Source organism: Protopterus annectens, chromosome 5.part0, assembly GCF_019279795.1.
Source record: "Protopterus annectens isolate FY-2018-M chromosome 5.part0, PAN1.0, whole genome shotgun sequence".
NCBI lineage: Eukaryota > Metazoa > Chordata > Ceratodontiformes > Protopteridae > Protopterus > Protopterus annectens.
Genome location: NC_056735.1, coordinates 1,187,745,661 through 1,187,770,639, shown reverse-complemented (window position 1 = coordinate 1,187,770,639; position 24,979 = coordinate 1,187,745,661). Strand labels below are relative to the sequence as shown.

The window sequence follows — 24,979 nt, the reverse complement described above, 5'->3', positions numbered from 1 at the left end:
ATCCACCTGTTTCCCAAACACTCACGTAGATACACATTGTCTAACTGCAGTCTCTTAAACTGGCTCATTTTATTTTCAAAGACATGCAGCTGTTGTTGCAAAGAGCCCAAACCATTAACTTTATCAATGTTATGTGGAGAAACCCCACTTTTAATGTCAAATTTATTAGCCTTCCAAGCTTGGAAGCTAAATTCAGTAATGCCATTAAATGGAACAGTCAAAACATTACCATTCATAGCATTTGGTGTTGCTTGAGTAAGTGGAAGCCCCAAACTGTCAGCATTCTCTTCAGAACTGCTGGAACTTGCTGTAGGCTGAAGATTAGAACTTGTGAATATTACCATTTGGTACATTGAGTTGTTGATTGAGCTGGATAAGTAAGTTAGTAAGATTTCCAATGGAGGCATGAAGTCCTCCAATTAAATCAGCCAATTCACCAGTATTTCTGACTCCTGAAGCCATAACTCAGTACTACTCACCTCATAGACTAGTAACCAAACCAGAAGCTGAAAAAACAGTGAAAACTGTTTATTGGAACACCAGCAACAGAAACAAAAAGGTTTAGCACTTTCATCCATCAGGACATCATCAGAACAATGAATCAGCCCATTCAATCAGTATAAATAGTAATTAAAACCATCACATGACTCTAAGCTCATTAATTAAACAAAAAAATTGTGAACAGTTCATTCTAAGATAAAAAAACTATTTAAATTAAAAATACTAAATGTTCAAATACAATCACATTAACATTTTAAACTTTTAAGAAATAAAATAGGTGAAATGGAGCAAGTATCATTAAGTCCTGGCTCCACAAGGGAATTTAGCTTGAGCTGCCATTTCAATTCCCTCACAAGTAAATGTTCTTCCACAATTCTACCCCTATCATCCCTCTTAAGCTGTTCTATGACAAAATACCCAAATTTGTGTCCAGGGTTTTTTTGGATATGTCTGAACAAAGCATTCGTGTCTTATCTTCGGCCTACAGCAAGTTACAGTAGTTCTGAAGAGAATGCTGGCAGTTTGGGGCTTCCACTTACTCAAGCAACACCAAATGCTATGAATGGTAATGTTTTGACTGTTCAATTTAATGGCAATACTGAATTTAGCTTCCAAGCTTGGAAGGCTAATAAATTTGACATTAAAAGTGGGATTTCTCCACATAACATTGATGCAATTAATGGTCTGGGCTCTTTGCAAAAACAACTGCATGTCTTTGAAAATAAAATGAGCCAAATTTAAGAGACTGCCATTAGACAATGTGTATCTACATGAGTGTTTGGGAAACAGGTGGGTCCCAAAGGGCCTACGATTCTGAAGATTCCGTAATGGTGTAACTAAAGGCTCTGATTTTCATAAAGTACTTATTGGGATAATTGACAGAGCAGGATGTGAACTGATAGAGCAGTTAATTAATTTTAATGACCAGCGGATCGAGGTTTTGTCCAATGAGTTGGACAAACTTGATGCCAGTATCACTTCTGACCTGTTATTTTTCGAGTATAAACATAACTATAATGAGATATTTAACAAAACTGACACTGAATGCAGTAAAAATAACCAAGGAAAAAGAAAAAACTTCAAAGGGACACCGAAGCATACGCCAGTGGGCAGGTCTACCCCGATCCTATTGGGCCTAGAGACAAACCCACTGACGAGCCTTTCTCTCAACCTATGGGGAAACAGGAGGGTTTCCCTTATGAAAACCATGCCCTCTAGAGAAGTGAAAGGGGAAAGAGAAACTGTTGAAGTGAGGCAGTCTGAACATATTCAGGCCCAAAGGCCAAATTTTTCGTCTTCTAACAACGCTGAGTACTCTGAGGATTTTTACCAGTGACAAGGGGTGAGACCCAAGGCAGTGTTCAAGAGGAATGGCTCGAGATGGAAACGGTAGAGCTGATTGAGGGCAGCTTAGCCATTACAGATGGCATTAACATCACAAAACAGATACTAAACTCAAATAAAGACTTTACCATTTTTAACCTTTCTGGTAAAGAATTTATTGTTGAGCATGCCGATTTACTGGCAAAAGGGTTTGGATTTATTCCGGCCAGCAGGGCTAAAATTGATCAGACTTTAATTGATTTGAAACTTTTTGTTCGCAAGCTTAATATGGCTGTGTTTTTTGATGCAAATGGTACTAATGATAATACTGTTTGTTCAAGCGATGTTTTAAAAAGATCTAGTAAATTCAATCCCCCACTACATGGGGTTCTGCTGACGTATGAACAAGTGTGCAGTAATGAATTTTGGGATATTATCCAAAAAACAGGGAAGAATTATGTTAACTTGAGTGAAACTGAAAAACAGTTGTCTGAATTTATGTATGACAAATCTGTGCGTATCATGAAACCTGATAAGGGGGGAGGGGAGGTTATCATGGACCTAACTGATTATAATAATAGGATGAATGCATTATTGTTAACTGATACTTATCAAGAAATCTCTAGAAATTAACTTAATGTGGACTATGCTAGAATTGATGTTCAGCTATTAGACATGTTGTTTCAAGGCAGCTTGATTTAGATGAGTATGATTTCTTGCATAACAAATGGCCCGTGATAGCAGGTATATTCGTGATTCCTAAAATCCATAAAGATATACAACCCCCCCCCCCCCCAGACCTATTGTGGATGGTAATAGGTGGAAGACTTACTACTTTTCCAAGTTTATAGACTATTGGTTAAGAGCGTCTGTTGGGTCTATTTCCCAGATTTGCAAAGACTCCTGGGATTTTTTAAAGAAAATAGGGAATGTACCTTTTCAGGCTGATTATATTTTGGTTACTATTGACGTTTGTGACCTATACTCTGTCTTCCCACCCGACACTGGGTTTAGATGGTTCGAGAATATTTTGGCAGAGGTAGGTATTTTGTCCCAAGATCATATTAACAATATCAGTGCCATCATGGAATTGGTCTTGTTAAACAATTTTTTGTTCTTTGAAAGACAACTGCTTAGACAAGTCAAGGGTGTAGCAATGGGGGCAGCGTGTGCCCCCAGTTTTGCAAATTTAGTTATGAGCTTCTGGGAAAAACATTTTGTGTTTAATTCCCCTTTTTGCTCTGGGTTTGCCTTTTACACATGCTTTCTGGATGATATTTTTATCATCTGGAAAGATAGTGAAGAAAGACTTAACAGCTTTTTCCAATACATTAATTCCACAACATAATTTTTAAGATTTGTTCATGGGTGTAATGATTTGAGTATTTCTTATTTGGACGTGACTGTTACTAAGGATTTGAGAAAAAAGCATCTAGTATCTAACATTTTTCTTAAAAGCACCTTTTCTAATAGCTGTTTACATTTTGAAAGCCACCATCCTCATTGCCAGAAAAAATCAGTGGTAAAAGGCCAACTGGTTAGACTTGCCAGAATGATTTCTGAGGATGAGGTTTTTGAGGATGAATGTCAGATTCTTTTGGAAATGTTCACTAAGTGGGGGTATCTCATGGAATTTTTAAAACCTACATTTGATAAAGTGGCAAGTAAGAGGAAAAGTGGATTTTATCTCCTTTTGTTATATCATAATAATACATGAGTTCAAGATAGTGTAATTGGAAACTTGGGTGTGGGCTCTGATGCTACCACAAGTGAAATTCAGGTGTGTGATGGAAATAAGTACAACAGGTCCTTTATTTGTACCCTTTCTTTGGATAGTCATGACATTGTACAGTGAGAAATAATTGGCTACTGATATCTGCGAACCCCCAATTGTGTAGATTATTAGGTGATAAACCAATTGAGGTTTATAGGAAGGACCTTTGTTTCAAACAGTTATTGGAGAGAACACATAGTAGGGATTGCATTTCATCTGGCACCCGAAGTAAGTCCAAGTGTGGATGTTGTAGAACTTGTCCTCATATATTAGTAGGCTGTCAGTTTTTTCTTAATGGGTTTAAGGTTCTCATTAAGGAGAAATGTAATTGTAACACCAAATGGGCTATTTATGCTGCCTGCTGTTTGGATTGTTCTGCCTATTACATAGGCAAAACTATTAGACGGGTGAGAGAAAGAATATACAAACATGAAAGAGATATTAAAAATAAAAAAGACACGAATGCTTTGTTCAGACATATCCAAAAAAACCCGGACACAAATTTGGGTATTTTGTCATAGAACAGCTTAAGAGGGATGATAGGGGTAGAACTGTGGAAGAACATTTACTTGTGAGGGAATTGAAATGGCAGCTCAAGCTAAATTCCCTAGTGGAGCCAGGACTTAATGATACTTGCTCCATTTCACCTATTTTATTTCTTAAAAATTTAGAATGTTAATGTGATTGTATTTGAACATTTAGTATTTTTAATTTAAATAGTTTTTTTATCTTAGAATGAACTGTTCACAGTTTTTATTTGTTTAATTAATGAGCTTAGAGTCATGCAATGGTTTTAATTACTATTTATACTGATTGAATGGGCTGATTCATTGTTCTGATGATGTCCTGATGGATGAAAGCACTAAACCTTTTTGTTTCTGTTGCTGGTGTTCCAATAAACAGTTTTCAATGTTTTTTTGGCTTCTGGTTTGGTTACCATTCTGTGCGGTGAGAAGTACTGTGTTATAATTTTCATTTTATCCTCGACATATGGGACAGAGTCCCCAGCTACCTTAGGCCTTGGGTGGATTTAAGGAAGGATATTCCTGAGTACCATAGAACCAAATGGCATTACTTTCTACCAACTGTCATGCAAGCTACACTGTAAATAGATGATTTTTCTTGTTTTATAAGCCTTTTTGGCATGTGCATGGTGGGATAATGTTATTTTGCATAACATTAAAGGCTGTAAATGGTATAGAACAAATATGAAGATGACCAGCAAGCAGATGGGATATCAAAACATGAGTAGAAAAGGCTTAAGCAGGATGAAGGAGGGTGAAGTAGACAGATATACATCAATGGCTACAAACTCATGGATTTAATATTAATATGATAACTAGGCATTGCATTACCAAGGGCAGCCACTGAGGCTATCCGACTGTGAGGAGCCACTGAGAAGACACATTTCTGGGCCATGTAGTACACTTATAAACTGGATACAAAACAGTGTAAAACAACATTACCCATATTGTAGTTAGGTGTGTGTTGTATTTATTTTTGGACCAGTTAGGAGATTGCTAATAGGAGTGCAGTCCGAGAGTAAAAGGGTAAGCAGTGCACACAGAGGGTAGCGCTCAGAGTGAACTGAGAAGGAATGAGCTGGGTGGGTGTGCATTAGGAGGATATGTCATAACTTTGAAACTCTAAATGCTGGATGATTCAGTATTTACATTTAGTCAGACAGTGCCAAACTCCATGATAGAATGTACACACTGATGATAGGACTGTGTTACCTTAGAAGAAAGGAACACATGATAAGCAAAACAAGATGACTGCATCTGCATGGTTTTGAAATCATCAATGTGTCACTCACATTCAACATAACAGAGCATTAGCTATAGAGTCATATTTAGGGGAAAGTGTCGATAAAACACTTTTCAGAGTAATGGAACATAGGATAGCAATACAACACAAATACAGCTGAATGTGATTGAACCCGTGCCTGTGCCACTCATTTCCCCTGAACCAAAGCATTAGTAGGTTATACCACTGAAGCACTCAGAGGTAAGTCATTACGAAAACAAAAGAAAAGGAAATATTGCAAGGTACTGGCATACAGTAGCATGTTAAAAATGTAATACTGCAAAACAACCTCACACCCTCAGAGGATTAGAACCCTGCAGCTGTTGCACTGAGAATGGACTCATCACATCATGAATACATTGAGGCCTTCACATAGAAGTCATTAACTTTACAGTATATCAGTATTGTTTGGTGAAGTGCAAGCACGCTCAGCTCATTTGCTCAACCAATGTCAAGTTCTTAGGTAATTCATAATATGTTTCTTCAGTTTTGATATAGAACTGGAACAATCATTTTCCTGTGGTTATACATGACCAGTGATGTTACTTTATACCAACTGTCATGCAAAAAATGACCACAGAAAGATGATGTCAATATATAAACCATTTTGGGGCATGAGTGTGATATGTTTATCAGTTTTCTGGCAAAATTAAAAGTTGGAAATGGGATTATAGGACAGAGATGAAAATGGAAAGTAAGTATAGTGTAGACAGAACACAAGGTGAGCAACTTAGAAATTACCAGGATGGAGGTGGGATGGGAGAATACCTCTCAACTTCTTAGTTAAAAAATACCAAGAAAGAAGATTGTTGATTATTTACTGGCTTAAATCCTCAATGATTTGTCAGACAACTAAACTTTTTATGTTGAACTAGTGGAGCTAATTTATGCATTAAATAAAGGCCTGTGAAGTGGGAATTTTTTTTTTCTGGACAGATGCCTTTTTTATTTTTTATTGAGAAGGGAAAGTTAGGGAAGGAAGTCAGTAAGAGGTAGGTGAGAGGGCAAATTTGGTTGCAAGGGGAGTCAGACATGCTTGACAGAGTGGGGGTAACACAATGAGAGATGGGGACACAATAGTGAACGAGACATCAGACAAACAGAGGGAAGACAATAGTAAGGGAAGGATTTTATAACATACAGAGATGATTATAGACACAAAAGGGAGGCAGGCACCAGGTGTGGGCTAGGATGATGCAGTCTCTTCCAGCTTTGTCACAGTGGGAGATTACTACTCACCCTGGGAGCCATTATCACTGGGTCTTGTCTCAAGACCTGTAGGCAAAGCTGAGTAGTGATACAACTGAACAAAACAATGGAACATGGTCTCTATATAGCCAATGCCGACATTGAACCTCCTGTCTACTGTCTTTCCCAAAAACAGTGCCAGCTCAGGATGGGTGACAAAACTGTCACCTCCACTTGCACTGCTATCAGCAGGTACCAGTGTAATAGCCTCTGTGAAGAGCTATGCAGATGATGCAGGTAGGGTAGAAGGTGTGGAGACAATTCTGGCAGGCTGAGATCCAAATGTGCTGGGTGTCTCTGTTGGTGGTTGTGGTGGTGCTGCTGCTGCCACCTGTGGGGTGACAACAGGTCATACCGGTGGGGTCAATCCAAATCTCGCTACTGCTGCATATAATAGTAACAGAAATGAAGAAACATAAAAAAACTGAAAAAAGGAGCAGAACAAACAGGGTGGGGGTGGGAAGAGATATAAAGAAGTAATGAAATTACGTTCTTAATTAGTATTTCATACTCATAAAATATCACAAAGGAAAACAGCTCTTGTAATAATATGACCTACACAGTTATTTAAACTTTTTTTTAATTTTATCAGTTTAACTATTTTAATGACTACAATTATATCATGACAACAGCATTGAACCCACAGTCATCTGAATAATCTTAGACCAAACAGACTTAAAAATAAGAGCCACTTATCCTGCTATACATGGGCTGGCATGCAGAAGCAAATGCCTAACACTGCAGAGTCATACTAATTCCAATAAGGAATTGTTGCATGTCTCGTGTATTCAGATGAGACACTGAAGATGGGTATGGCTTCAAGTCATTTATTATACATACACACATCAGGAGCTGTAACTTGTACATATACTTCGTACTTCAAATGCTTACTGACTGACTTGTCATTTCTAACGCACAGACACACACACACACACACACACACACACACACACACACACACACACACACACACGTGCAACTCCATTCAAGCTTACATTCACACTGAGTACACAAATCTCGCACGTGCTCAGTAACTTATATGCACGTGCTGTTTAGCTAAAGTGGCTGACAAGGTTCAATATACACACTGATCTACAGGAATGCAAGTACTGACAGATGTCCTGCTGTAAAAATAGTATACCATAATTTTAATTGGTGCCTATTAGTATGTAAACAGACATATCTTTTACAACAGAATTTATGCTTAGCCTGACATTCTTTTAGGCACACCAGTCTGTCCCAGTGTATCTTCCGGTTCCTTTCAATCTCTGTAGGAGTTGGAAATATAGAAACCAAAATGAAAAGGTGTATGTTGTCTTGCATTGGTATGATATTTGGCTAGGGACAGAATTGTATGCTTATCTCTTTTTAATTTCCTCAAGTCTTTTGGGTTTCTAATACCATGATGGGAATGGACCCCATTCCTAAGTCAAAGTATGATTAAATTCATAAAATTAGTCTTGTTTCAATCTTTATCCGTGGTAGTGGTGCTGCGGTAGCGTTGTCGCCTCACAGTAAGACGCTGTCCGGTTCGATTCTCAGCTAGAGCGTCTTCTGCATGGAGACATACATGAATGGGCGTACCTTCGTTGAAGGTTGTGCATCAGGGCTGGCAACTCGGCACATAAAAATCAACTGCCAATCATTAGCGGACGGGAGTTCCGCTGTGGCTACGCCTAACTGAGAAAAAGCCGAAAGACACAACAAGTCTTGTTTCAATCTTTGACTTTAGAAAAAAACTGCTCATTGCAGCACCCGCAATGTGCCCAGCAATGACTCCTTCTGCAATTCGTACAGAGTTACATATATTGGTAACATATCTATGTATGATTGCAAATTCTTTTTTATAAGACCCGTTGCTCCTTCTACTACTGGAACTGTCTGGGTATACTTCTTCAATACTGACCGGGTTTTTGCCTGCAAATCTTAATATTTTATGACTTTATGTCTCTCTGTACTTAAGAGACTGTAGTCAATGGGAGTAGCAATTTCAATGATCAATGCTACTTTTGTCTTCTTTTCATGGACTACTACATCTGGTTTTCTCACATCTATGTTTTGAACTGTTGGTAATGGATGATCCCATGTGATATAGACCATCATTTTCTATGATGCTTTGTGGCTCATGTTTCTAGTGTTTTTCAGCTACTTCAATATTATAATGTTTGCACAATCCCCAATGCAACAGTCCTGCTACATTATTATGCCTTTCAGTATACAGTTCTTCTGCCATTAGTATATCACAACCAGCAACAAGATGTGTGACTTTTCCCAATTCTGTTTTAAAAAAACTATATTTTTCTGTTTCTCCCACATGTTCAATGGCTTTGTAAGCCAAGGTGTATGTAGTCCACTATGTTGGGCCACCAATATTAACCTTTCATCTTTTGGTTTAATTTCACATCTCCTTAACCACTCCTGCATTCAATCCAGATCAACATGAGGCTGTTCCAAGAGTTTTCTATACTTGCAACTATAGTTATGCATTTTCCACATTTCTTGCCTTCTCATCTGATCCTTCACCTTATATTCTTTCTTTTGTTTTTTTGGCACATTCAGTTGCTGCATGATTTTTATCTACTTCTATTTTGATTTCTGTTCCCACTTGACGCTGATATGCTTCTGTTAAACTAAGCAGCAAAGTCATTTTAAACTTATTTGCCTCATGTTTCAAAACTTTCACTACATTTGGGTCTTGTGAGGTCAGCAGATATGTATGCAGTCCCACAATTGCAGGTCTATACATGTAATCAATTTCAAGGAGGCCCATACCTCTGTCAGAACAGGGAATACATATAATCTTGGTATGCACTGATTTTTATAAATCATTTGATGAATATGAAGCATCCTTCTTGTTTTCCTGTCCAATCTATCCAATACCTTTTGGGGCCAGTCAAACACTCCAAAAAATGAAGTTATGTACTTACCATAACATTCCATCTGTGTTGTCCATTTTCATTCTTCCTAAACCATTGGGTTCAGATCCGAACCTTGGATCTGACTTGGCTGTTATTATAGGTCATGCCCAACCCATAATACACCAACCCCTAATATACCTCAGATCTTATTTGCTAGATGGCATAAACAGTAAAGCAGTAAATATTAGAATAATGTTCCTAAGAAAGGAAACCAATATCTGATACAAGACACTGTGGTATCTTTATAACATCCCATTCTTCCAGAAGTCCATGATGACCAATGTTGGGGGTTGGTGGGTGGGGAGTTGAGGAAGAATGGAAATGGACAGTCCAGATAGAACTTTATGGTAAGTATATAACTTCTTTACCTCATGTTGTCAATTTTCATTAATCCCCCATTCATTAGGACAGAGTCCCCAGCTACCTGAAATGCCAGAAAGACTCTAAGGAAGGATGTTTCTGAGCAGGGTTGAACCAAAGGCTGCTCCTCCTCTTGAGACCAGATCCAGTTTGTAATGGGTAATAAAAGTATGAGAATTAGCCCAAGTAGCAGCTCTGCATATGTCATCCATGGAATGACTAGATAAAAATACTGACGAGGTTGTCTTAGATATAGTAGAGTGGGCTCTTAAAGGTTTTGATAATGAAATGTCAAATTTATTATAGACAAAGGATATGCAGTCAGTAATCCATCTTGCCAATGTCACCTTTGTAACAGATTTGCCTAGTTTGCTGTCTGCAAAGGATATAAATAACTGATCAGACTTTCTAATCTCTTTTATTCTGTGTAAGCAGAATCACAATTGTCTATGAACATCCAGCAATTGTAACATATATTCACTTTTGGTTTCAAATTTTAGAAAGAAAATGGGCTAGTTAATAGACTGATTGATACTGAATTCTGACACCACCTTAGGAAAGAAGGAGAGGTTGGTTCTTAATGCCACCCAATCCTTATGGAAAATCAAGTAAGGAGGTTGAGAGGATAGAGATTGAAGTTCTAAAATTCACCTGGCAGAGGTAATAGCCACTAGAAATATCATCTTCCACGTCAGAAATTTAAGACCGCATTTTCTTGCTGGTTCGAAGGGGGAATGGATTAAGGCCTGCAGTAGAAGATTCAAATCCCAAGGAGGAGTATGATCTTTGTAAGGTGGTCTAAGTAAAATAGTACCTTTTAGGAAGGCCTTCCATATCTTAGTAGAGGCTAGGAAAGAATTGTCAGCTCCTATATGAAAGCTAGAGAGTGCTGCCAAGTGAACTTTATTGGAAGAGGAGCTAGCTCCTTCATAAAAAATTCCTAAGAAAAACTCTAGGACACTTTGTGTAAGGGATGAAAAAGGATCAATATGTTTTTGATGTGCCCAAGCAAACCTCTTCCATTTACTTTTGTAGATTTTCCTAGTAGAAGCTTTATGGGATGACAAAAGTATATGACGTACAGGAGACAACAGCATAGGTTGCCTGGCTATTAACAGAAGTGGAGAAACCACCCTGTTAGCTTGAGGTTTGAAATACCTGAATGAATCATGTCTATTGGGTGAGACAGGAGGTCTGGAATTGGATCCAGAATCCATGGTGGGTAAAGAAGATGAAGCCAAAGGAAGGGGAACCAAACCTATCAAGGCAAGTAAGGTGCAATGAGGATGACTTTGCTCTTCAACCTTGCAGCTTTCTATAGAAACTTGGCAATCAAGGGAGTTGGTGGACAAGCACAAAAAAAATACAGTTTTGTACCTACCATAAATGTAGATGTTCGAGTGCTCATACAGCTGCAGTCATAACAGATGGGTTATCCTGCCGTCAGGCGGGTCCTCGGTCAGCCGAATTCCAAAGTCTAGGTCCGGCGTCGGTTGTCGTCGCTTCTTCCCTGATGTCAGTGCGGCAGGGGTATAAAAGAGCCAGCCGACGCCATCTTCTTCAGTTTTTCTTGCCCCAGATGTCAGGTGCCCCCAGAAGGAAGGCAAAACATAAACTTAGGTAATCATGCAATATAGAATAATCATAAAACAGTAGTTGCAAGCAAATACACCATAAAAGAATACCCCAAATAGATTGTATGAGAAGGTGTTTGTCACAAGGCCTGTCCTAAGAGGGGATGGAGGGGGGGGAAACCTGGACTGCAGCTGTATGAGCACTCGAACATCTACATTTATGGTAGGTACAAAACTGTACTATGTTCATCGTGCATACAGCTGCAGTCATAGCAGATGGGTAGAATCCCAAAGCTAAGTAGGGGTGGCAGGCACTAAGTGGAACTAGGAGGAGCAAGAATGCCCTGCAAGACAGCTGTAGCAAATCCCGCTCTAGATTTTGAGTAAAGTGGAAGGTGATAGTGTTTGGAGAAAGTGTGCACTGAACTCCAAGTGGCTGCTTCCAAAATGTCCTTGGTAGGAACCCCCCTGAGGAAAGCTGCAGAGGTAGCTGTGGCCCTTGTGGAGTGGGGCCTGATGCTTGAAGGCACAGCTTTTCCATGAAATGAGTAACAAAAGCGTATGCAGTGGGCTATCCATTTTGAGATTGTCTGTTTGGAGACAGCCTTTCCTTGAGCACCTGTAGCATAGGACACAAAGAGTTGCTCAGATTTCCTGAATGGCTTTGTCCTGTCCAAATAATAACATAGTTGTCTGTGAATGTCCAAGGAATGCAGTAGTCTTTCCCCTTTGTTTTGTGGGTTAGGGTAAAAGGTAGGTAAGTGGATAGTCTGATTCAAGGCTACATTGGATACTACCTTTGGCATAAATGTAGGGTTGGTTCGTAAGGAAACTCTGTCCTGATGGAAAATGATGAAAGGTTGCACAGCCATGAGGGCCTGTAGTTCCGAAACCCTGCGTGCTGAGGTGATAGCCAGAAGGAAGGCTGTTTTCCATGACAAGTATTGTAGTTCTGTTGAAGCAGCTGGCTCAAATGGAGGAAGGGTCAGTTTTTCCAATATGAAGTTGAGGTCACAAGCAGGGACTGGTGGTTTCCTTGGGGGTTTTATATTCTTAGCCCCTCTGAGGAAATGCCTTAAGAGAGGATGAGAGAATAAAGGAGGATCTGTGTTGTAATGTGCAGAAATGGCTGAAGCATGGATTTTGATGGAGGAGAAGGAAAGTCCACTGTTTAACATCTCAGTTAGGTACTGTAATATTTGAGGTATATTTATTACCCAAGGATTCTGGCCCTTTTTCTGATTTCAGGCACAAAACCGCTTCCATTTGGCGGAGTAGGCTTTTCTAGTAGAAGGTCTTCTGGCCTCCAAGATGACATCCTGCACCTCCTTGGAGAGGAGGGTCTGTTGTGAAATCAAGGGATTCTCCATGTGGCTAGATTTAGGGTTTTGAGCTGGCTGTGAATAGTTTTAAAGTTGTGCTGGGACAACAGAAGAGGCACTAGAGGTAGGATCCATGGTGGGGAATGCGTCAGGCTCTTCAGGAGTGGATACCAGTGTTGTCTTGGCCAGTCTGGAGCAATGAAAATAATTTTCGGCCTCTCTGCTCTGGATTTTAGTAGAACTTAGGGCAGCAGAGGGAGAGGCGGAAAGGCATAGACTGTCAGTGTTGTCCAATTGAAGGAAAGTGCGTCCACTTTCCAGGCCTGTGGATGATAGGTCCTTGAGCAAAATTTTTCCAGTTGGTAATTTCTGTGGGTAGCAAAGAGATCTATGTCTGGCTGTCCCCATGCCTGAGTTATCTTTGTGAAAACTTGAGGATGCAACTTCCATTCGTGTGGATCTGTCATATTTCTGCTTAGGCTGTCTGCCAGTGTGTTTTCCTTCCCTGGCAGGAATTGTGCCTGAAGTTGGATTTGCAATTCCAGAGCTGTGTTCCAAAGGGTCATGGCTAGTCTGCACAGGGGGTATGAATGAGTTCCCCACTATTTGTTTATGTACCACATCACTGTGGTGTTGTCTGTCCTTATCAATAGCTGGCCTGGATGCAGAAGGTCTTTGAAGGCCATAATAGCATTTTGCACTGCTAGCATTTCCTTTTGGTTGATGTGTAGGTGCTTCTCTTTTTGGGACCATTTTCCCTGAATGCACTGATCTTTCATGTGTGCCCCCCAGGCGTAGTCCGAGGCATCTGTTGTGATGATTTGATTTGCTTGAGGTATGCAGAAAGGGAGACCTTTGTTTCTTTGGCATGCTTGAGCCCACCACAGAAATTCTTTTTGAAGACATGGAATGAGTGGTATAATTGTTTCCAAACAGTGGCTGTGTTGAGACCATAAGTTTTTTAGGTACCATTGAAGTTTCCTCATATGCAGCTTTGCACATGGGACCAGCAGGATGCAAGATGCCATGAATCCCAGAGCCTGCAGGACTCTTGCAGTCAGCCTGGTGAAGGTTGCCATTTTGCTGAAGTATTGAGATAGTTGCCCTTGTTTGTCTGGCGTGAGGTAAGCCATCTGGGTGCTTGTATTCAAGCTGGCACCCAGGAAAATTATTGTTTGAGAGGGTATTAGTTTTGATTTCTTTTTGTTGACTGTGTATCCCAGAAAGTTCAACAGTCTTATTACAAACGCCAGGTGTTTCACAAGTATGTCCTTGCTGTCCACGTGGATCAGGCAGTCGTCCAGATATGGGTATATTTGTATTCCTTGAAGTCTGCAGAAGGCAATTACTGATGCCAGGCATTTCGTAAACACTCTGGGTGCAGTAGATAAGCCAAAGGGCAATGCAGAGAATTGATAATGGGTTGAACCTGCAAGAAATCTGAGGTATCTTCTGCAATCTTGTCTGATAGGGACATGCAGGTATGCCTCCTTGAGGTCCAATGTTACCAGCCAAGACTCCTTGCCCAGCATGGGAAGAAGCTGCTGTAATGTGAGCATCTTGAATTTTGGTACCTGTAAATATGTGTTTAGGATGGATAGATCTAAAATAGGTCTCCAATCTTTGTCCTTCCTTGGTACCAGGAATAGTCTGGAATAAAACCCTTGACCTTGTTCTTTTGCAGGCACCTCTTGAATAGCTTTCATGTCCATGAGAGTTGAAATTTGTTTTTGTGCCTCTGCCCTTTGATTTTGTGGCAGGTTTGGCATGCCTCTCATTTTTGGAAGGGTGTGAAAGTGGAATCTGTAGCCTCTGTCTATAATGTCCAGGATCCATTTGTCTTTTGTGACAATATGCCAATTTCTTGAGAATAATGCCAGTTTTCCCCCTAAAGGTGCTGCCATTAAAGCTTTGCTTGGCAGGCAAAGGGGAAAGTCATTGTGTCTGCTTTCTGAATGACTGTGATCTATCTTCTCCACCTCTTGGGGTTGGTGCTTGCCATTGCCTGTCTCTGAATGATCCTTGAGATTGCCCTCTACCTCTCGGGCACCTGTATCTGCCTCTTTGAGGTCTTTCAGTGGCTGGAAAGGACCAATTTTTTGAAGGCCAGTTTCTGCTGAAACGTGGAGGTTGTACCTGCAGGAAATCTTTCACTGTTTGCATTGATCTCGCCTTTTCCTCCATTTTCTTTAGTACCTCCTCAGCTTTAACACCAAACAATACATCTTTTTGAAGAGGTGCATCTAGTAATTTTGCTTTGACATGATCTGGTAAGGCTTGTTCTTTGAGCCAAGCATGTCTACGTATGACAGACCCTGTAACAGCAGCTCTACATGAGGCCTCTAAAGCATCAAAACCACACTGCAAGGAATGTTTACCCACTTGCTCTGCACTATGCAACAAATCCTGCAACTCTTTTAAATCTGGTTGCTCAGGTTGTGTCATTTTGCTTTTCAATTCAGATAATAAAAACTGTTGATACTTTAACATATGGAACTGACAGTTTAATGTCCTCATGGTTAAAGTGGCCGAGGTGTACACCTTTTTCCTCCACCTTTCTAAAGCTCTGGAATCTCTCTCTGAAGGTAATGGGCTTTTAGCAGTAGAGGCCTTAATTCCCTTGGGACCCTGTGAAATAGTTTCTGGGTCAGCAGTATGGCTTTTGTATAGGAACTGGTGTGAATCTGGAACCCGGTAATACCTGTCAGGTTTAACAGGAGCCGGAGTAAAGAATCTGGGTTGAGGCTGGCTTCTGTGTACACATCATCTAATATATCTAAGACAGGAGGGATAGCCAGAGGCCTATGCTGGGGGAGCAAGAGAAAATCCCTGAGCCTTTTCTTGGAATCTGAGTAATCTTGGCCTTCCCAGTGAAAGTGTTCCCTCAAAGTATGTAGGGTTTCCCCAAAAGAGTAGTCCTCAGGGGGGGAGACCGAGGGAATAGACTCCTCTGCATCAGAGTCTTCAAAAGGAGAATATGTATATTCCTGGTCCTCAGAATGTTCAGAGGTAATAGAGGCTTGATCTGAGGAAGGGTAGTCTTCCTCTAATCTGGGCCTTTTATCCGAGGGGGGTTGAGAACCCCTGATAAGAGTAATCAAATCCTCAGCCATTTTGAGCATCTGTTTTTTAGGCATGGGGCCTTGAGAAGGGGTCTGTGGTCCCTGTTTTTTAGTTTTCATGGCTGCTTTAGATTTTGTGAAAGCCTTAATAGAGAAGGAGGAAGGCCTGAAGACACCTTGAGAAATGGCAGGCCTGTCTAAACTCTGGGTTTCCCCGCAAAAGTGGCGTCAGTATCTGTAGTCGGAGTGGGGGCCAAGGAGCCTGCGACCTCGGGCACAGAAGACACTGGTAATGAAGTGTCATCGGTAGCCAGGGGCTGCATAGGTGCCTCGCTGAGAACCGTAGAACTGGTTGTCGGCCTTAGCATGGTGTCAGTAGAAGTCACAGACCTCGTATGTCAGTCCTTATCCTTGCGTCTTTTACCCAAAACTGGAGTCGGAGTATCCGACGACATAATATAATTAAATTTTTTACCAAAATAGTGATGGGCGAACTCCGCCCGACGCTTAATAGTGCGTTTGTTGAATCTAGCACAAAAACGGCAGGCCGAGACGTCGTGGTCTGGGCCTAAGCAAGGTATACAGAAAGAGTGGAAATCCTTATGCGGTATTTGCTTCCCACATGAAATGCAATTATTAACTTTGTCTGACATCGGTCTGAGGCAAGAAAAGTTTCCCCAACGGGGTACTTAGCTTTCAAGAAGACTTCGGCTGAAATATTTTCGTAAATCTCAGGAGCTGGCCGACCGGCACTTGCGAACTGCTTCTGCTTCGGGCACCGCGCGGCAAGAAAGAGTGAAGAAGATGGCGTCGGCTGGCTCTTTTATACCCCTGCCGCACTGACGTCAGGGAAGAAGTGACGACAACCGACGCCGGACCTAGACTTTGGAATTCGGTCGACCGAGGACCCGCCTGACGGCAGGATAACCCATCTGTTATGACTGCAGCTGTATGCACGATGAACATCCAGAAGGCCAATCATGGAGCAGAGCATCTTTTAGTGATTCCCCCAGTGAGGGGACTAGGGTAAAGAAGCTGCTGCACTTGTTGCTTAGGGGAGAAGCAAAAAGATCCCAGCAAGGCTGGCCCCACTGATGGAAAATCATTTCTGTCACCTTCATGTTGAGAGACCACTCGTGAGGTAGAAGAATGGACCTGCTCAATTTGTCTGCTATCACTTTGGACTACCCCAGAATGTGTGTCAGTATCAGTAAGCATTTGGATGAGATCGCCCATTGCCACACTTTGTGTGCTTCTCAACACAAGGGGTAGGATATGGTTCCTCCTTGTTTGCTGATGTATCAAACTACTGACATATTGTCTGTTATGGATCGCAGTTGTCCCCAGAGGTACAGCATCCTGAAAAGCTTGCAATGCTAAAAGCACTCCATTCATCTCCAGGACATGTATATGCAAATTGGCCTCTTCGGGGGACCAAGTGCCTTGGACTGTTTTTCCTAGAAATGTCCCCCCACCCAATCTGGGATGCATCCATGGTCACTATGGCCTTGGGTTGAAGGAGAATTAACGGCCGGCTTTGTAGAACCTGATCTGACATTATCCACCACCAAAGTTATTTTTTGCAAGCCTGTGTGATCCACTGATAAAGAATTGACCACTGAGATGGTAGCATCCACTGAAGAATTATCATGTGAAATCTTGCCAGGGGGACAAGGCATTGACCCCAAGGCTTCAAGAATCAATCGGGCTGAAATTTTGGTGGTGTGAACAATTTTTGTGACCTAGAATCTCAATGTCTGCACTTTGGCTAATGGAAGTGAAGCTGCTGTAGATACTGTAGTGAAAATTGCCCCTATGAACTCCAGTGTTTGAGATGGCTGCAACTGAGATTTGTTGTAATTTAATGCAATTCCTAGAAGGGAGCAAGTTTGAAGTACCTGGTCTCTTGCTATTATGAGTAAATTCCTTGTCAGGGCAGTGATGTCATCTAAATATGGAAACACCCAGAATTCCTGTAGTCTCAAGTGAGCTGCCACCACTGCCATGCAACTGGTGAACAGCCTGGGGACTGTGTTGAGATCAAAGGGCAGGGTTATGAACTTGTAATGATTGGCTCCAAACCAGAAGTGTAAAACCCTTCTGAACCACTTGTTCATTTTTATGTGACAGTACGCATCTTGAAGGTCTACTAAGCACATCCAATTCTCCTTGCCTAGAAATGGCAAGATGGACTGAACCATGGCCATCCAAAACTTTGAGTGTCGAACTGACTTGCTCAATTTGCTGAGATCCAGAATCGGTCTCCAGTCCCCTGTTTTCTTTGGCACTAAAAGGAATCTTTAGTAAGTTCTGAATCCTCTCTGGTCTGTTGGGACCTCTTGGGTGACTCATTTTTCTAGCAGCATTTGTATTTCCAGTACTGCTGCTTTCCTCTGATTGGCTGGAACATCAGGAAACTTTTGTCAGGATTGGGGTGGGAGGGAAAAGGGAATTACATAACCTCTGGAAATAATCCTCTGCACCCAGGTATCTTTTGTGATATCTAGCCAGGCATTCTGGTGCAGGGATAAATTACACCAGATTGCCTCCAGAGGGGGACAATAGGGCCTGTCAGAGAATGTGTCTCTAGACCCTTAGTTTTGCAGGCCACCTCTAGTGCATGGGCAGTCTTCTATTAGCATTTCCCCCTCTGCCTGTGGGAGAACCATCTCCATGTGTATCTTAGAAAGGACCCTGAGATTTTTTGAACCACATTTTCCACCCCCCTTGCTGACTCCTAGAGAAGCCTTTGAGGGGTTGACAAATGTACTCCTACAGCAGAGAGAGTCATTCCATCTTTTTCACACCTGGAGAGTGTATCCTTCACTTTGGGGCCAAATAAGGAAGATCCATCAAAGGCAGCACTGATGAAAGAATACTTGAGGGGCTCCACAAAATCACGCAAGTCCATCCAGGCAGGCCACTTTATTGTGATGCCTGAACTCACCACCCTTGAGGTACCCTCAGCTGATTGAGAGATAAGCCTCATGGACAAATTTGAAATGGACTGAAGGGTTGCCATCTGCGAGGCTACCAAAGCATGAGTCTCGGCAGTAGTGGTCCCTGAAAGACTATTTGACAGTTTTTATACCAAATCTCTTTGCAACCTAGTGAATTTGCCAAATACTTTAGTGACCTAAGAGCAAAGGTCGCTGAAGCATAGATACACTTCCCAAATCTGTCCAAAACCCTAGACTATCTAATAGGGGGATGGACAGTGGAACTTTGTTCCACCAGTTTTTTCTTCATGGCTACCATCATGACCATGGCATCTACTGATACTCCCTTGCTCCAGAATTCCCTTCCTGTCAGAGGTGCTAGAATTTGGTCTGGTCTCTTGGGGATAGGTTCAACTGCATCAGGTTCCTTCCATGCTCACTGAGAGATCAAATCAATGAGGTCACCAGCAGGAAGAGTTACCCAGGAGGTAGATGGGCCAGATCCAAATGCCTTCAGGAACACCAAATCCACTGGAGAAGGGATTTGGGAGGACCAACCACTTCATTGTTTGAGAATCTCTACAATGTCTCCAAATGAGATGTCTTCGGGTGGTAATCTAGGGGATCCTTCCCCTTCATTGAAATCGGTGTCTTCTGTGATAGATTCCTGTGGGGAATCCCAGTGCCTCCTTTTGCACTTTCTCTTCTGGGGTACTTCCTGAGTGTGATGTTCTGGGGAAGTGTCAGAAGAGATGCTGATAACCTGCTGGGTAGCCAGGAGAGGTTGGATTTGCTGTCCTTGTGGAGTCGAATGTTGAGGCTCAAAGTGCAGAGACACATGAGATGTTGAAGGAAGATGCAAGGGGGTGAGATCATCCATCCCAAAGCAGAGAATACTCTCTGCACTACCTCAAAGGCAGACTGCCCCAGGGATAAGGAAGCCAATGGAGTGGAGAAGCCATGCTTCCACTCCATTGGCTCCATCTGCCCCAAAGTCAATCTACCTAAGGCAGAGGTTGGAGCAGAGCTGTTCAAAGCCGAGGCTCTGAGGGGCAGAAACGGCTCCAAAAACTTTGAAGTCAACTCCAACACCTTGGATCTGAGTGGGATGCTACAGCTCTGAGAGACACTCAACTCCAAACTTGTCACAGCCAGGTTGCTCAGAGAAACCCTTGTATCCAAGGAACACCTATATTTGTGTCGATCCAAATAGTCGCGGCAAACTCAGATCCAAGGACTCCAAAATGAAATGCCAAATCAGAGAAGGAACCGATAGTGTAAGAGTAGAGATGGCCAAGACTTCCTAACCTGAAGGGGTAGGAGCTGGGAGAACCCTCCATCTGTATCTGTATCGAGAGAAACTTTTTTCATTATTTTATCCATGTTGGCTTCGGTGAGACTCCTGGAAGAACAAGATGAAGCAATTAACAGTGATTTGGAAAGCTGTCTCTCTAGGAAGGGAGATGGGACCCTAGGCAGCACTGGGTTTATGGAGGGAGAGTATCAGGTCCAAGAGATTGATTTAGGATCTGATATACTCAGATCTGATGATGTTTTGTGGAATCCAGTTGAAGCCTTTGAGCCGAAAGGCTTCAGATCTGATCTGAACTTTTTTGATGGTGGCTCCATTGGGGATGAAGTCGAAGATCTCAATTTCTTTGGGAACTTTTTAGCAGTCTCCTTGGAAGTGATCTTAGGAAGTGAGCCCCAGAAATGGCTTCTGAAAAAGTAGTAGGGAGAAGTCCCTTTAGAAATAGCTTATTCTTATAGTCCGATAATGCTCACAGATTAAAGCTTTTGAAAATATTACATTCTACATTAAGATGCTCTGGGCCATAAACAATAGACATAACAATCATGAGCGTCTGAACAAGGTAGCTTATAGCCACACTTTCTACACTTTTTAAAGCTTTTTTCTGACATTTTTGAAAAAGAAAGCAAGAATTTTTTTTTTTTTTTTTTTTAACAAAGGGTAAGGAGGAAAAGTACCGACAATGGTACAAAAGAATACAAAAATGGTGTAGTAGGGAAAAGTGATAGCAAGAAAGGACATAAAATATTTAAACAATGGAGATATTAAATGGAAAAATTACAGAAACTGTATTCTAAAAATACACTACGTGTACAAAGGGAGAAAGAGGAAAAAGTAATTTAAACTAAACTTATATTTAATGTTGCTCAAGTGCAAAGCTGACCACGTCTATTTGCGAAAGCGGCAAACGAGATCTGAGGTATGTTAGGGGTTGGTACATTATGGGTAAAAAGGAGCTTGAGAGTTTCAGTTGGCCACGAGATGTAGTAACAGCTGAGTTGGATCTGAGGACTGAATCCAAACCCAATGATTGAGGAATGAATGAAAATTGGCAACATCAGATCTGTAAGTTAGGACAGGAAGAGCAAACTGATTTATAGCTTGGACTTTGTTCCTATATGTCAACGCTGTTTTTAGTATTAATTTAAGTCTTCTAAAATATTCCTTACTAAGTTTTACTTGCATTTGTCCATGTTTTATTGTTGATCCTTCATCGGTTCCCAAATATTTATACACTCCCTATTGCTCAAGTTCTTTTATATCACATTCCTGTCCCAAACTGATATTTTCTTGGTGCCGCAGCTTTCCTGCTTTAAAGGTTGCTTTTGCACATTCATCAAGACCAACTGACATTCTTATATCATCTGAAAAAGTTTTGACCACTTGCAGTAGTGCTTTCAGTTCCACATCTGATGAACTATACAGTTTTAAATCATCTGCAAAAAGAAGATAAGAAGTCTTTACACTTTGTTGTTTCCTGGGAGCCAGATTGTAGCCATGACGTAATCTGTTAAGTAGATAATGTAATGGGTTAAGGCAAGACAAAAGAGCAGCAGTGACAGAGAGTCACCCTGGAATATCCCCCTTTGAATTTTTATCAAATAATAATTTGTCCTTTATCATGGCTTAACTGAAAAGTGGTTTGCAACTGTTTTATGGTCGCTGTAATGTAATCGATCAGTGTAGGTTGTATCTTATACATTTTAACCACTCTTTTATTCATGAATGTGGGATAATATCAAAAGCTTTTTATAGTCTATCTATGCCATACTTAGATTCTTCCCCTTTTTACAGCTCCCCATTTTATTGCTTACAATATGGAGGAGGTGATTGTGCAATGACTTCAGCCTACCATCAGCTGAGAAGGTTGGGCTTGCTGCACCTCAGGTCTCTACAGTGGTGATGGCACTATTCCGCCACACATGGGATACCAGTAGCATGGATGACAGCCTTGACCAGTCTATTACAGGCATCAGCTTTATATGGTGACCACAAGTATAGCCCTCCTTTAAAAGCCTGCAGCTGTAATGCTTATAGAGGGTGCCAGAAAAATCTTGGATTCCTCCTCACACCACCTCTTGTACTCTAAAAAGAAAACTACCCTCACCTTCTCCAGCCATACTTGTCTCACCCTTCAAGATCTCAGGAAGAAAATGACAGGGAATTAGCAGCCACATGACTTCTTGCATGTTTTAGCCATTGAGCAAAGGCAGGCACAGGCAGCCATCTCATTTGAGAGATGGATAGCAAAATAATAAAGATGGGTGCTGCATTATTATTATTATTAGTAGTAGTACTATTCCAAAGGCATTTTAAGGTGTGGAAAATGGCAATTCTCCATATCTCTGTTTGCTGCTGAGATTAAATGCTCAGAAACAACTCCATCTTCAGATGAGATGTCTGTGTCTAATGCACATTGTGGCCAGCCAATGCATGGGTATGCACAGTCTGGCGTTTTGTAGGCATCAATTTACTATATGTATTTGCTTAACTCTTGCAGTTTTGTTGTAAAGCTATGTGCAATCTGCTGCCTCTTTGCTTGTTCCACAGCATTCTGTGCCTACCGCCATCGTTTGAAGAATTCTTGTCTGCAGGTTTTGCTCTGACAGAATGTATGAAACCTTAAGGGTCAAACTGAGATGAGGTGCTATCTCCCATGCTATCACAGCAAGCCTGCAAAGAGGGTAAGATCTGATACCCCCTTTGCTTATGTACCCCATCATTGTGGTGTTGTCTGTGTAAACTTGCAGAGGTCATGGGTACCAGACATGGTTTAAGGCTTTCAAAGCATTGATGACTGCCATCATGCTTGCCTGTCTGTCTGACATGAGAATTCCACAGACCTTGTATTTTCACCCCTTGAAAACCGCTCCGCACACCAGGTCTGATGCATCTGTAGGGACAGACTGGACAAGAGTTGGAAGGAAAATGGGAGACCTGGATTGAGAAAGATATGGTTTACCCATCAAAGAATCTTCCTCCTTACAACCCCCTAAACCAGAATCTCAAAAGTTAAAGGATGAAGATGCTAAGTACAGACTGATCTGAGGTGCCATTGAATTTTCCTCATGTGGAGTTTGGCCAAGGGAAGCATGAGAAACATAGATGCCATGTACCCCCAAATCCAGTGAAATTTTCTTGCAGATACCTTGCTTTGATACAAAACAAACCACCATGGCCATAAGCGTAAAAAAGACTGTATTGATTAACTAAAAAACAAACAACAGCTAAGCGCTTTCACATATAAATTGCTTCTTCAGACCTGTACACAAAATCCAATATAATTCTATTTAAAAAAGGAAAAAATTATCAAAACAAGGACAGAGATCACATGTACAACTATTTATAAAAATTAACCTATCCAGTCAATGAAGTAAACTTCTCCATTTCAGGATAGGCTTCAACGACATTTTAATTATTTGGTATTTTGTACATTGTTAGACCTTCACCTAACTGGTTACAGTTTTTCTAGCTGTTTGACTGGAAAACTCAAGATAAAAAGTTGGAATATCAGTACTTTGTCTGGAGGAGGAAGGGCTCTTCCTGAGGTCTGAATCTAACAGGCATCCCAGGAAAGCAATTCTGTGAGAAGGGATGAGGGAAGATGTCTGTAAGCTGATTTCAAAACCCACGACTGAGTAGAAGATTCAGAACAGTAGCTAAACACTATTGACACACAGAAAAAGAATCTGCAAAGATAAGATAATTATCCAAATATAGAAATATGTGAATGCCTTGAAAGTCTGAAAAAAAGCAATTACTGGAGCAAAACACCTTCTGCATACCCATGGTGCGGTGGAAAGTCCAAAGGGTAAGACAAAGTAATAATGTATACCAGACACAGAAAATCTTTAAAAAAAGTCTGAAGTGCTTCCCAATAGGAATGTGATGGTAAGTATCCTTTTAAGTCTAGCTTTACCATGAAAGCTAGTGAATGTTATCAAAGGCAAAAGAGACCAAAGGGAGAGCATTTTGAACTTTGAAATTTTCAAAAAAAAGACTGTGTAATGAAAAGTACAGCAATATCTTCCAGAAGCCTTCCCTCACTGGTTCCATAAAATTCTTGAATAAAAGCCTTTGCTTGTCTAGCAGAGAGCACTGGTCCTATTACTCTCAGTAACAACATGTGATACAGAATTGGTGGAAACATAGTGACTGTTTATTGGACAAGGAGGAATCCTCTAAATAGGAGGGAGGAATTCACATTGCTCAACCCTCCTGAATTACATTCAGAATCCATTTGTCTTAAACAGTCTGTTACCACAAGGGAAAATGAAGACTCAGGGTGAAGGAGAGATTGCCAGAGTGAGAGGGGAAGGGACCCTAGACAGACAAATAGTCATATTGACTGAGAGACCGTCCTTGATTTCTAGAAGCTTTTCCTTTCTTTTTGGAGCCTTCTTGCCATTACTTTTTAAAATTTTGTTTGATGGCGCCTTGTTGCTTGAATTGCTTATTGAAAAAGGAAGCAAAGAAGGAAGAGACATTTTCTGTTAAATGGAGGGTTGACAATTACGAATAATTCCTTGAATCATCTTTCCCCTTTCATTACTCTTTTAAGCACCTCAGCTGTAGAAGGACCAAACAGAACTCCCTTGTCTAATAGATAATTTACAGTTTCAGCTTTATCATCTTCAGGAATGTTTTGACAACAAATCCAAACAAATCTTCTCATTGCTGACCCAGAAGCAGTGGCTCTGGAGGTAGATAGCAGCAGCATCATAAGCACACTTCAAAACATGCTTAGTGACATGAAAAGCAGATATTAATGAGACATTCAAACTTTTTACTTCAGAAGAAGAAAGATTAACCATTAACTTTTGCACATTATCAAAAGATT

General features: G+C 41.1%; 1 protein-coding gene across 1 annotated transcript in view; it reads right to left on the bottom strand.

Moving 5' to 3' along the window:
- The window catches only part of FBXO36 (F-box protein 36), a 722,785-nt gene that overhangs the window by 584,466 nt on the left and 113,340 nt on the right, over positions 1–24,979 (bottom strand). The gene's annotated exons all lie outside the window — the stretch shown is intronic.